This window comes from Sus scrofa, chromosome 3 (genome assembly GCF_000003025.6).
Source record: "Sus scrofa isolate TJ Tabasco breed Duroc chromosome 3, Sscrofa11.1, whole genome shotgun sequence".
Classification (NCBI taxonomy): Eukaryota; Metazoa; Chordata; class Mammalia; order Artiodactyla; family Suidae; genus Sus; species Sus scrofa.
This window is the reverse complement of record NC_010445.4, coordinates 87,389,834-87,402,190: the sequence shown is the minus strand read 5'-3', so window position 1 is coordinate 87,402,190 and position 12,357 is coordinate 87,389,834. Positions and strand designations below refer to the sequence as shown.

Here is a 12,357-nt window from a genome sequence, read left to right as displayed (position 1 = left end):
TCTTGTATATACATAGACACCTCTATCAAAACTTCATTGTAACTGGAAACCAAAAATCTACAATTGATGAGTTCCCATCATGGCTCAGGGATTAACGAATCCAACTGGGAACCATGAGGTTTCAGGTTCAATTCCTGGCCTCGCTGAGTGGATTAAGGATCCGGCATTGCTGTGAGGTGTGGTGCATGTCACAGACACGGCTTGGGATCCCACATTGCTGAGGCTCTGGCATAGGTTGGCAGCTATAGCTCCAATTGGACCCTTAGCCTGGGAACCTGCATATGCTGTGGGTGGGGCCCTAGAAAAGACAAAAAGACAAAAAAGAAAAAAAAAATCTACAATTGGTATACACACAAATAAAAAGCAACACAACACTAAAGTTATTAGGAGTTTCCACTGTGGCTTAGGGGGTTAAGAACCTGACTAGCATCCATGAGGACATGGGTTTGATCCCTGGCCTTGCTCAGTGGGTTAAGAATTTGGCATTGCCGTGAGCTGTGGTGTAGGTCACAGATATGGCTTGGATCCCACATTGCTATGGCTATGGCACAGGCTGGCAGCTGCAGCTGCAATTCAACCCCAGCCTGGGAACTTCCATGTGTCACAGGTACGGCCCTAAAAAACAAATCCAAAACAATTTTTAAAATGGCAATAAGAACGTATATATCAAGTTACCTTAAATGTAAATGGACTAAATGCCCCAACAAAAAGACAGACTACCTGAATGGATAAAAAAGAAGACCCACACACATGCTGTCTTCGATAGACCCTCTTCAGTTTTAGAGACATACAAATTTAAAGTGAGAAGATGGAAGAAAATATTCCATGAAAACAGAAATCAAAAGAAAGCTGGGGTGGCAATACTCATTTCAGACAAAATCAACCTTAAGATAAAGAATGTTAAAAGAGACCAAAAAAGGGCACTACATAATGATCAAAGGATCAATCCAAGAAGATATAACAACTGTAAATATATATGCCCCCAACACAGGCTCACCTCATTATATAAGTCAACTGCTAACTGGCTTAAAAGGAGAAATTGACAATAAATCAACACAGGAATGGTAACCACTAAAAAAAACAACAACACAAAGACAACCTATAGAATGGAAGAAAACAGTTTCAAATGATTAAACTGACAAAGGCTTAGTATCTAAAATATACAAACAACTTATACAACTCAACAGCAAAAAAACCAACAACCCAATTGAAAAATGGGCAGAAAACATGAATAGACATTTCTCTAAAGAAGATATACAGATGGCCAACAGGCATATGAACAAATGCTCAACATCACTAATTATTAGAGAAATGCAAATCAAAACTACAATGAAGTACCACCTTACACCATTCAGAATGGCCAACATTAACAAGTCAACAAATAAAATGCTGGAGAGGGTGTGAAGAAAAGGGTACCCTCCTTCACTGTCAGTGGGAATGTAAACTGTTATAACAACTATGGAAAACAATATGAGGTACCTCAGAAAACTAAATATAGAACTACCATATGACTCAGCAATCCCACTCCTGCACATATATCCAGATAATACTTTCACTGAATTAAGATACACATGCCCCATGTTCACTGCAGCACTATTCACAATAGCCAAGACTTGGAAACAACCTAAATGTCCATTAACAGATGGATGACTAAGAAAATGTGGTATACACACAAAGGAATACTACTCAGCCATAAAAAAAAAAACAAAATAATGCCATTTGTAGAAACATGGATGGAACTAGAGACTCTCATGTTAAGTGAAGAAAGACAAATACCATATGATATCACTTATTTGGAATCTAATATACAGCACAAATGAAGCTATGTATAGAAAATGAACTCATGAACTTGGAGAAGAGACATGTGGCTGCCAAAGGGGAGGGGGAGGGAGTACGATGGACTGGGAGTTTGGAGTTAGTAGATGCTAACTATTGCATCTGGAGTGGATAAGCAATGAGATCCTGCTGTATAGCACAGGGAACTATATCTAGTCACTTGTGATGGAACATGAAAGATTATGTGAGAAAAATAATGTGTGTGTGTGTGTGTGTGTGTGAGAGAGAGAGAGAGAGACTGGGTCACTTTCTTTTTTTTTTTTTTTTTTTTTTTTTTTTTTCCCACTGTACAGCAAGGGGGTCAGGTTATCCTTACATGTATACATTACAATTACAGTTTTTCCCCCACCCTTTCTTCTGTTGCAATATGAGTATCTAGACATAGTTCTCAATGCTATTCAGCAGGATCTCCTTGTAAATCTATTCTAAGTTGTGTCTGATAAGCCCAAGCTCCCAATCCCTCCCACTTCCTCCCCCTCCCATCAGGCAGCCACAAGTCTCTTCTCCAAGTCCAGGATTTTCTTTTCTGAGGAGATGTTCATTTGTGCTGGATATTAGATTCCAGTTATAAGTGATATCATATGGTATTTGCCTTTGTCTTTCTGGCTCATTTCACTCAGGATGAGATTCTCTAGTTCCATCCATGTTGCTGCAAATGGCATGATGTCATCCTTTTTTATGGCTGAGTAGTATTCCATTGTGTATATATACCACCTCTTCCGAATCCAATCATCTGTCGATGGACATTTGGGTTGTTTCCATGTCTTGGCTATTGCGAATAGTGCTGCAATGAACATGCGGGTGCACGTGTCTCTTTTAAGTAGAGTTTTGTCTGGATAGATGCCCAAGAGTGAGATTGCGGGGTCATATGGAAGTTCTATGTATAGATTTCTAAGGTATCTCCAAACTGTTCTCCATAGTGGCTGTACCAGTTGACATTCCCACCAGCAGTGCAGGAGGGTTCCCTTTCCTCCACAGCCCCTCCATCACTTGTTATTTGTGGATTTATTAATGATGGCCGTTCTGACTGCTGTGAGGTGGTATCTCATAGTTGTTTTGATTTGCATTTCTCTTATAATCAGCGATGTTGAGCATTTTTTCATGTGTTTGTTGGCCATCTGTATATCTTCTTTGGAGAAATGTCTATTCAGGTCTTTTGCCCATTTTTCCATTGATTGATTGTTTTTTTTGCTGTTGGGTTGTATAAGTTGTTTATATATTCTGGAGATTAAGCCCTTGTCGGTTGCATCATTTGAAACTATTTTCTCCCATTCTGTAAGTTGTCTTTTTGTTTTCTTTTTGGTTTCCTTTGCTGTGCAAAAGCTTTTCAGTTTGATGAGGTCCCATGGGTTTATTTTTGCTCTAGTTTCTATTGCTTTGGGAGACTGACCTGAGAAAATATTGGGTCACTTTGCTATATAGCAGAAATTGACAGAACACTGTAAATCAACTATAATAGAAAAAAATTTTAAGTTTTTTAAAAAAGAGAAATTAGGAAAACAATCCCATTTACCATTGCTAAAAATAAACAATAAAAAAAACCCTAGTAATAAACCTACCCAAAGAGACCAAAGACCTGTACTCTGACAACTATAAGATGCTGATAAAAGAAATCAAAGATGACACTAAGAGATGTAAAGATATACCTTGCTCTTGGATTGGAAGACCCAATACTGTCAAAGTGACTATACCACTACACAAGGCAATCTACAGACTCTGGGCAATCCCTATCAAATTACCAATGCCATTTTCCACAGAACTAAAGCAAAATATTTTAAAGTTTGTCTGGAAATACAAAAGACCCAGAATAGCCAAAGCCATTCTGAGAAAGAAAAATGGACCTGGAGAATCAGGCTCCCAGACTTCAGACTATACTACAAAGCTAAAGTCATCAAAACAGTATGGTGCTGACACAAAAACAAAAACACACATTAGTGGAATGGGATAGAAAGCCCAGAAATAACCTATGCACCTACAATTAGCTAATCTACAACAAAGGAGGCAAAAACATACAATGGAGAAAAGACACTCCTTTCAGTAAGTGGTGATGGGAAAACTGGACAGCTACATGTACAAAAATGAAATTAGAACACTCCCTAACACCATACACAAAAATAAATTCCAAATGGATTAAAGACCTAAACACATAAGACTGGATACCATAAAACTCTTAGAGGAAAACACAGACTGAACACTCTCTGACATAAACTACAGCAATACCTTCTCAGATCCACCTCCTAGAGTAACGACAATAAAAACAAAAATAAACAAATGGGACCTAATTAAACTTAAAAGCTTTTGCACAGCAAAAAAAACCCTGACAAAACAAGAAGACAACCCACAGAATGAAAGAAAATATTTGCAAATGAAGTGACTGACAAGGGACTGATCTCCAAAATATGTAAACACCTCCTGCAGCTCAATAACAAAAATAAACAACCCCATCAAAAAATGGGCAAAAGATCTCAACAAACAATTCTCCAAAGAAGACCAAAAAACACATGAAAAGACAAGCACATCACTGTCACTAATTATTAGAGAAATGCAAATCAAAACTACTATGAGGTACACCAGCCAGAATGGCCATCACCAAAAAGTCTACAAACAATAAATGCTGGAGAGGGTGTGGAGAAAAGGGAACCCTCTTACATTGTTGGTGAGAGTGTAAATTGGTACATTCACTATGGAAAACAGTATAGAGATTCCTCAAAAAACTAATAACAGAATTTCCATATAATCTAGCAATCCCACTCCTGTGCTCCTGTGCATCAATCCAGAGGAAAACCAAAAAGATACATGGGTCCCAATTTTCACTGTAGCCCTATATACATTAGCCAGGGAATGGATGCAACCTAAATGTCCATCAACAGAGGAGTGGGTAAAGAAGATGTGGTACATATTCACAATGGAGTATTAGTCAGCCATAAAAAGGAATGAAACAATGACATTTGCAGCAATATGGATGGACCTAGAAATTACCATGCTAAGTGAAGTTAGTCAGACAGTGAGACACAAACATCATATGCTATCACTTATATGTGGAATCTAAAAAATAGGATACAATGAACTTATCTGCAGAATAGAAACAGACTCACAGACTTTGAAAAACTTATGGTTACCAAAGGAGACAAGTTGGAGGGAGGGATGGACTTGGCATTCGAGATGGAAATGTTCTAAAATTAGGTTGTGATGATGGTTGTACAACTATAAATACAATAAAATTCATTTAATTTAAAAAAAATTACTAATTTAAAAAAGCTTATTGGAGTTCTCGTTGTTGTGCAGTGGTTAACGAATCTGACTAGGAACCATGAGGTTGTGGGTTTGATTCCCAGCCTTGCTCAGTGGGTTAAGGACCTGGCGTTGCCGTGAGCTGTGGTGTAGGTTGCAGACGTGGCTTGGATCCCACAGGCTCTGACTGGACCCCTAGCCTGGGAACCTCCACATGCCACTGGAAGCGCCCTAGAAAAGACAAAAAAAAAAACTTATTATAGCAGATTTATCTCTCCTTTTACACTATCTGGATTTACTGTCTTACTAAAAAATGTCATTCCTACTCCAATTATATAAATAATTGCTTCACATGGATATAAATCTTTAATTCATTTACAATTTACTTTTTATGTATTTTATGATGAGGGGATCTGGTTGGTTTTCCTATAGATGAATAGCAGATTACACTAGCAGCATTTATTAATTAAAACATTCTTTCCCACCGAAGTGAAATGACACCCGTGTCATATATTAAACTCCTTATGTCATTCCCAAGTCCCTGTGCTATATACTCAAACCAAATTTTTTTTTTTTTTTGGTCTTTTTGCCATTTCTTTGGGCCACTCCTGCGGCATATGGAGGTTCCAAGGCTAGGGGTCGAATCAGAACGGTAGCCACTGGCCTACACCAGAGCCACAGCAACACAGGGATCTTAGACGCATCTGCAACCTACACCACAGCTCACGGCAACGCCGCATCCTTAACCCACTGAGCAAGGGCAGGGACCGAACCCTCAACCTCATGGTTCCTAGTCGGATTCGTTAACCACTGCACCACGACGGGAACTCCCAAACCAAATTATTTTTGATCTCTATGTTTTGAGTTCACTCTCTTTAACCTGCTTCGACTAGGCCTTTCCCAGCTCCCTAAATCCATTTCCTGTGATCTGTTAAAGTCCTATATAAATGTCAAGACTGGAGTTCTCTTGTGGCTCAGCAGGTTAAGGATTCAGTGCTGTCACTGCAGTGGCTTGGGTTGCTTCTGTGGTGCAGGTTGAATCCCTGGTCCAGGAACTTCCGCATGCCATGGGTGCAGCCAAAAAAATGCCAAGACTATTTTATTGATTTTCATACTTCCTTCTTTTTATCCCTTGCCAGAGGTAATCACTCCCTCCTTTGAATGTACTTCTTCATCTGTACAGTACCTCTCTAAACACCTCTCACTTTTAATATAATTCGTTTTTTAAAAGTCCTATCTCCCTTTCTAGGTGGTAATATTTTGGTGGACTTGATCTATATCTAAGTCTTTTTTATAGCACCCAAGACAGTACTTCCAAACCACATTTATTAGATGAATAACTGCACAACTTTCTGGAGCTCTCCCCAGATTTGTAATTCTGCAGCTAAATGAAAATTTCCGCATTAAGACTAACTCCTTTGTATGCAGAAAAGGTAGTTTTGCCAAAAAAAGGAATTTTTCTGGAATGCATGAAGCAAAAAGTCAAAATAAATGAAATTTAAGATGATGCATTCTGTATCATATTTGTTTAAGGAAAAGTCAAGAGACTACTGAATGAAGTAATATTAGCTGTTTTTTTCAAAATAACAATTTCTAGGCAATGATAGGATAATACAGATATAGGACAATCTTCTATATATTTACATTCAAAATCCTCTACGATAACTGATGTAGAATAATGACATCAGTACAAGGTAAGATCAAATGCCTTATAGAATCGTCAAAGATGTAATGCAAATAAGACCAACTGAATTAAAGGCAGAGCAGGTATTCACTAAACTGCAAAAATTTTGGAATACTCAAAAGGTCCCCTGCTCACTTCGAAACATCTTCCCACTCAGTGAGCTAATGTCTAAAACTTTACCATTAATATTCAAGCCTTTAATTTAAAAGTCTACACCAGTGATTTTTAACCACAGGCCATTTTGCTTGCCAAGGGACATTTGGCAATATCTGCAGACATTTTTGTTTGTCACAATTTGGCCAGGGTGGGCATGGGGCAGCTGCTACTAGCACCAACTAGACAAGCCAGGTATACTAAACATTATATAATGCAAAAGATAGCCCTTCACAACAAAGGATCGCCTGGTCCAAAACATCAAGAGTGCCAATATTCTGAGAAACTCTGGTCTATACGCTGCAGAAATGTGAAAAGATACTGTTTTTAATTTAACATACACAGAAACAAGCCCACCGCTTCAATCAAGACTTTTTCCCTCTATTCCTCCATGCTGCCAAATCCAGTAGTTACTTACTTATCATTATCTTCTACAACTACTCAGCAGCATTTACTCCACTCAGCTAGCTGGTCATTTCCATGATAAACTTCTTTCTCTTAACTTCCTTGATATCCCAGTTTTCTGATTTTCTTTCTGCTTTAATTCACCTCTACAGTTCAGTTTGTTAATTCTTCAATGCTATTCAATATCTAATGTTGCAATAACTCTTATCTTCTCTTTATCCTCACTTTTTCCCTAAATGACCTCTGCCAGAACCAAGGTTTTCAATATATGCATATGCTATAACCTCAAAATTTATAACTCTAGCCCTGACCTACCCAGCCGAGCTTCAGACTTATTTAACCAACGTGTTAGGTCCACTTGTATGTCTAATTGATGATATCTAAAATTTACACGTCCAAAAGAGAATCCTTGATTCAGAAATCATTATTATTATAACCAAACCGCACATAAAATGTTAACAACTGGGGAATCTAAGTCTGATTCACTCAACTTTTATATAACTCTGAAATCACTTCAAAATAAGGAATAAAATAAACAAAAACACATAGTTCCAATCAGTTCATGTTCTCTTCTTCCCTCTTTTAGTAAACTGCATCACCAGTTTCTCATAAAACATATTCAGACATCATCCTTAATTTACCTCAGTAAGGAATAAACCTACCTAAAGAGGTAAAAGACCTCTAATTCTGAAAACTATAAAATGCTGATGAATGAAACTGAAGACAACACAAATGGAAAAATATATTATGTGCTTAGACCAGAAGAATCTAATATTGTCAAAATGACTATATTACACAAGGCAATCTACAGATTCAACGCAATCCCTATCAAATTACCAATGTCATTTTTCACAGAACTAGAACGAAATATTTAATTTGTATGGAAACACAAAAGACCCCAAATAGCCAAAGCAATCTTAAAAAGGAAAAACGGAACTGGAGAAATCAGGCTTCCTGGCTTCAGATCATACTACAGAGTTACAGTAACCAAAACAGCACAATACTGGAATAAAAACAGACATATATCAGTGAAACAGGATAGAAAGCCCAGAGATAAACCCATGCACCTCTGGTCAATTAATCTACAACAAAGGAGGCAAGAATATAATACAATGGAGGAGTTCCTACTATGGCTCAGCAGTTACGAATCTGACTGGTATCCCATGAGGATGCGGGTTTGAACCCTGGCCTTACTTAGTGGGTTAAGTATCTGAGGTTGCCATGAGCTGTGGTGTAGGTCACAGACACGCCTCAGATCCTGCAATGCTGTGGCTGTGGCACAGGCCAGCAGCTATAACTCCCATTTGATCCCTAGCCTAGGAACTTCCATATGCAGCACCTGTGGCCCTAAAAAGGAAAAACAAACAAACAAAAAAAAAAAGAATATACAATGAAGAAAAGACAGTCTCTTCAATAAGCGGTGCTTGGAAATATGACAGACAGCTACACATAGAAGAACAAAATTAGAACATTCTCTAACACCATGTACATAAATAAACTCAAAATGGATTAAAGACCTAAACATAAAGCCAGATACTATAAAACTCAGAGGAAAACACAGGTAGAACACTCTTGGACATAAATCACAGCAATATATTTCTGGATCTACCTCCTAGAGTAATGAAAATAAAAACAAAAATAAACCAATGGAACCTACTTAAACTTCAAAGCTTTTGCATAGCAAAGGAAACTATAAACAAAATGAAAAGACAACCCACAATATGGGAGAAAAATCTTGGGAAATGAAGCAACAAATAAGGGATTAATCTCCAAAATATATAAACATCTCATGCAGCTTAATATATATAAAAAAACAAACAACCCACTCCAAAAATGGGGAGAAGATCTAAACAGACATTTCTCCAAAGATAGACAGATGACCACAAAACACATGAAAAGATGCTCAATATCACTAATTACGAGAGAAATGCACATCAAAACTACACTGAGGTATCATCTTACACCAGTCCAGAATGGCCATCCTCAAAAAGTCTACAAACAATAAATGCTGGAGAGGGTGTGGAGAAAAGGGAATCATCATCCACTGCTGGTGGGAATGTAAACTGGTACAACCCCTATGCAGAACAGTATGGAGGCTCCTTAAAAAACTTAATATAGGAGTTCTCTGGTGGCTCAGCAGGTTAAGGGTCTGGCATTGTCACTGCTGTGGCATGAGTTCAATCCCTGGCCCAGGAACTTCTGCATGCTGCCATGCAGCCATTAAAAAAATTTTTTTTCTTGTCTTTTTTTTTTTTTTGCCATTTGTAGGGCCGCTCCCAAGGCACATGGAGGTTCCCAGGCTAGGGTCTAATCAGAGCTGCAGCCGCTGGCCCACGCCACAGCCACAGCCACAGCAATGTGAGATCCAAGCCGAGTCTGCAACCTACACCACAGCTCACGGCAATGCCAGATCCTTAACCCACTGAGCAAGGCCAAGGATCGAACCTGCAACCTCATGGTTCCTAGTCGGATTTGTTAACCACTGAGCCACGACAGGAACTTCAAAAAATTCTTTGGAAAAAAAAAAAAAAAAAAAAAAACACCTAAATGCAGAACTACCATATGATCCAACAATCTCACTCCTGGGTATATATCTGGAGAAAACTATAATTCAAAAAGATACATGCACCCCAATGTTCAATGTCCCACTATTTACAATAGCCAAGACATGGAAGCAACCTAAATGCCCATCGACAGAAGAACAGATAAAGATGTGGTACATATATACAATGGAATATTACTCAGCTATAAAAAATGTCATTTGCAGCAACATGGATGGATGGAGACATTATCATACTAAATGAAGTCAGACAAAGACATATATGATATCACATGTGGAATATAATTTTTTAAATGATACAAAGGAACCTGTTTACAAAGACTCGCAAATTTTGAAATCAAACTTATGGCTATTAAAGGGGAAATATGAGGGAGGGATAAATGAGGAGTTTGGGATTAACATATACATCCTACTACATATAAAACAGGTGAGGAGTTCCCGTCGTGGCGCAGTGGTTAACGAATCTGACTAGGAACCAGGAGGTTGCAGGTTCGGTCCCTGCCCTTGCTTAGTGGGTTAACGATCCGGCATTGCCGTGAGCTGTGGTGTAGGTTGCAGACGCGGCTCGGATCCCGCGTTGCTGTGGCTCTGGCGTAGGCTGGTGGCTACAGCTCTGATTAGACCCCTAGCCTTGGAACCTCCATATGCCACAGGAGTGGCCCAAGAAATAGCAAAAAGACAAAAAAATAATAATAATAATAAAATAAATCCTAGAGTCCCTTTAAAAAAAAAAAAAAAAAAAAACAGGTGAGTATATTGGTGTATAGCACAGGGAAATCTACTCAATATTCTGTAATAACCTATACAGGAAAAGAATCTGATTCACATCTCTATAAGAATATGCCACATCCAGTCCACCAGCAAATTCAGGATGCTGTAGCTGAAAAATAAATCCAAAACAAGACATTTCTTCCCATCATCACTGCTACTAGCTTCCTAATTGGTCTCCCTGTTTCCACACTTGACCCCTAGATTAGTTTCCTAGGGCTGCGATACAAATTATGACAAACAGGGCAGCTTAAAACAACAGAAATTTATTGCTGCACAGTTCTGGGGGTTAGAGGTCTGAACCAAGGTGCCCAACCCCTGTCCTGCCTTATTGCTCCACTCTAACATCCCTATACTACATATAATCTGCACTATCTGCCTCATAATACATATAAAGTACTTAGACTAGTGCAAAAAGTACATGTTGTATTAATGTTAACTGCTTTATTACTTCCACAATAGGTTATCATTCTTTGTCCATGTAATCTCCCTTGCTAGACAGTGAGAGATGGGGAGGACAGAAACCCATTTATTTCCCATTTACCAATTCCAGCGTTAGCGCACACATTAAGCATTAAAAAGTACCTTAATCAATGAACAACATCTCAATCCTGGAACAAAGTTATTTTCTTTGACACTCTGGATTCCCTATGCTTTTAAAAAAGGAAATTTGTAAGACGAAAAATAGATTGCTCTTCCTGCTTTTTTATTTGACTCAAATTGCTGGGGCGAGGGAAGTGGGCACGACGAACGACACAGTCTTTTAGCAGACATAGCAAAAAGGTTTAGCTTTTCCCACCCCCAGAAAAACAATGATAGGAGCTCTACAGCTATAGCCTATTATACTGGAGATTAAAACAATGGCATTTTCAAAGGGGGGGGAGGGGAATCGAAAACTTTTCGTTTTATCTTGAACGCACTCAGACGTGCCTAAATCGCATGTGAGTTCATAATTTACATTCCCCTGACCCTAAACCTCATCTAAGGAAATTTATCAGCTTCCTTGACAGACCAGCAACTCAACACTTGAACTCCGGACTGAAAGAGGAGCCCCATGTGGGGTTAAAAAAGAAAAAAAAAAAAAAAGTAGGGGTTGAAATAACTAGCTGCGGTCCCCACAAGCAGAGTCTCCGACCATGCCACCCTTGGACAATCGCAGTATTTTTATACTGGAGGACGACAGGTTTCCTCAGCTCAAGTTTGCCAGAACCCAGAGCTGCAGAGGCTACGCCAACCGCCCTGGGAAGAGTTGAAAGTACTGAAGTGACCGCAGCAAAGGAGGCGGAGAGAAGCCTGAGCGGGAAAGATGAAGTGTACAGATGCTTACGTGCGGAGAAAAGGAGAAAGAAGGGCAGCGAGAATTCAGGAACAGCGCCAATTCTCATTTCTCATCGCTACACCCAATACTCGCATCTCAAAACCAGCACCCGCCCGCGCTCACACTGTTTTCTAGACGCTCTAGCTAGGGCCAAGCCTCCACCCACCCTCTGGAACCTCGCGGGTGGCGGGAGGGAGTGGCCGCCGCCTCCCGGACTCACCGGCTCGGCGTGCAGCCACTTCTTCGTCGCCAAAAAGGCTGGTCGGAGGCCGGGTCTTTCAGGGTCCCTTTCCGGGAGACCGCTGTGTTCGCTGCCAGCCGCGAGACCGCAGTTGCTGGAAACCCGAGAAACCAGGCTGATGTCCCGGCTTCCGTAGGCGTTCGGCTCAGCGACCCCGGATG

General features: G+C 39.5%; 1 protein-coding gene across 5 annotated transcripts in view; it reads right to left on the bottom strand.

Moving 5' to 3' along the window:
• The window catches only part of ASB3 (ankyrin repeat and SOCS box containing 3), a 111,345-nt gene extending 98,989 nt beyond the window's left edge, over positions 1-12,356 (bottom strand). For 3 of the 5 annotated variants that reach the window (XR_002342145.1, XM_013992808.2, XM_021085687.1), the window contains exon 1: positions 12,176-12,356. The gene's annotated coding sequence lies outside the window, so the exon portion shown is untranslated. Of the gene's footprint in view, positions 1-11,964; positions 12,140-12,175 lie in introns of those variants that run through there. The other 2 variants (NM_001205042.1, XM_005653041.3) reach the window with 2 other exon arrangements.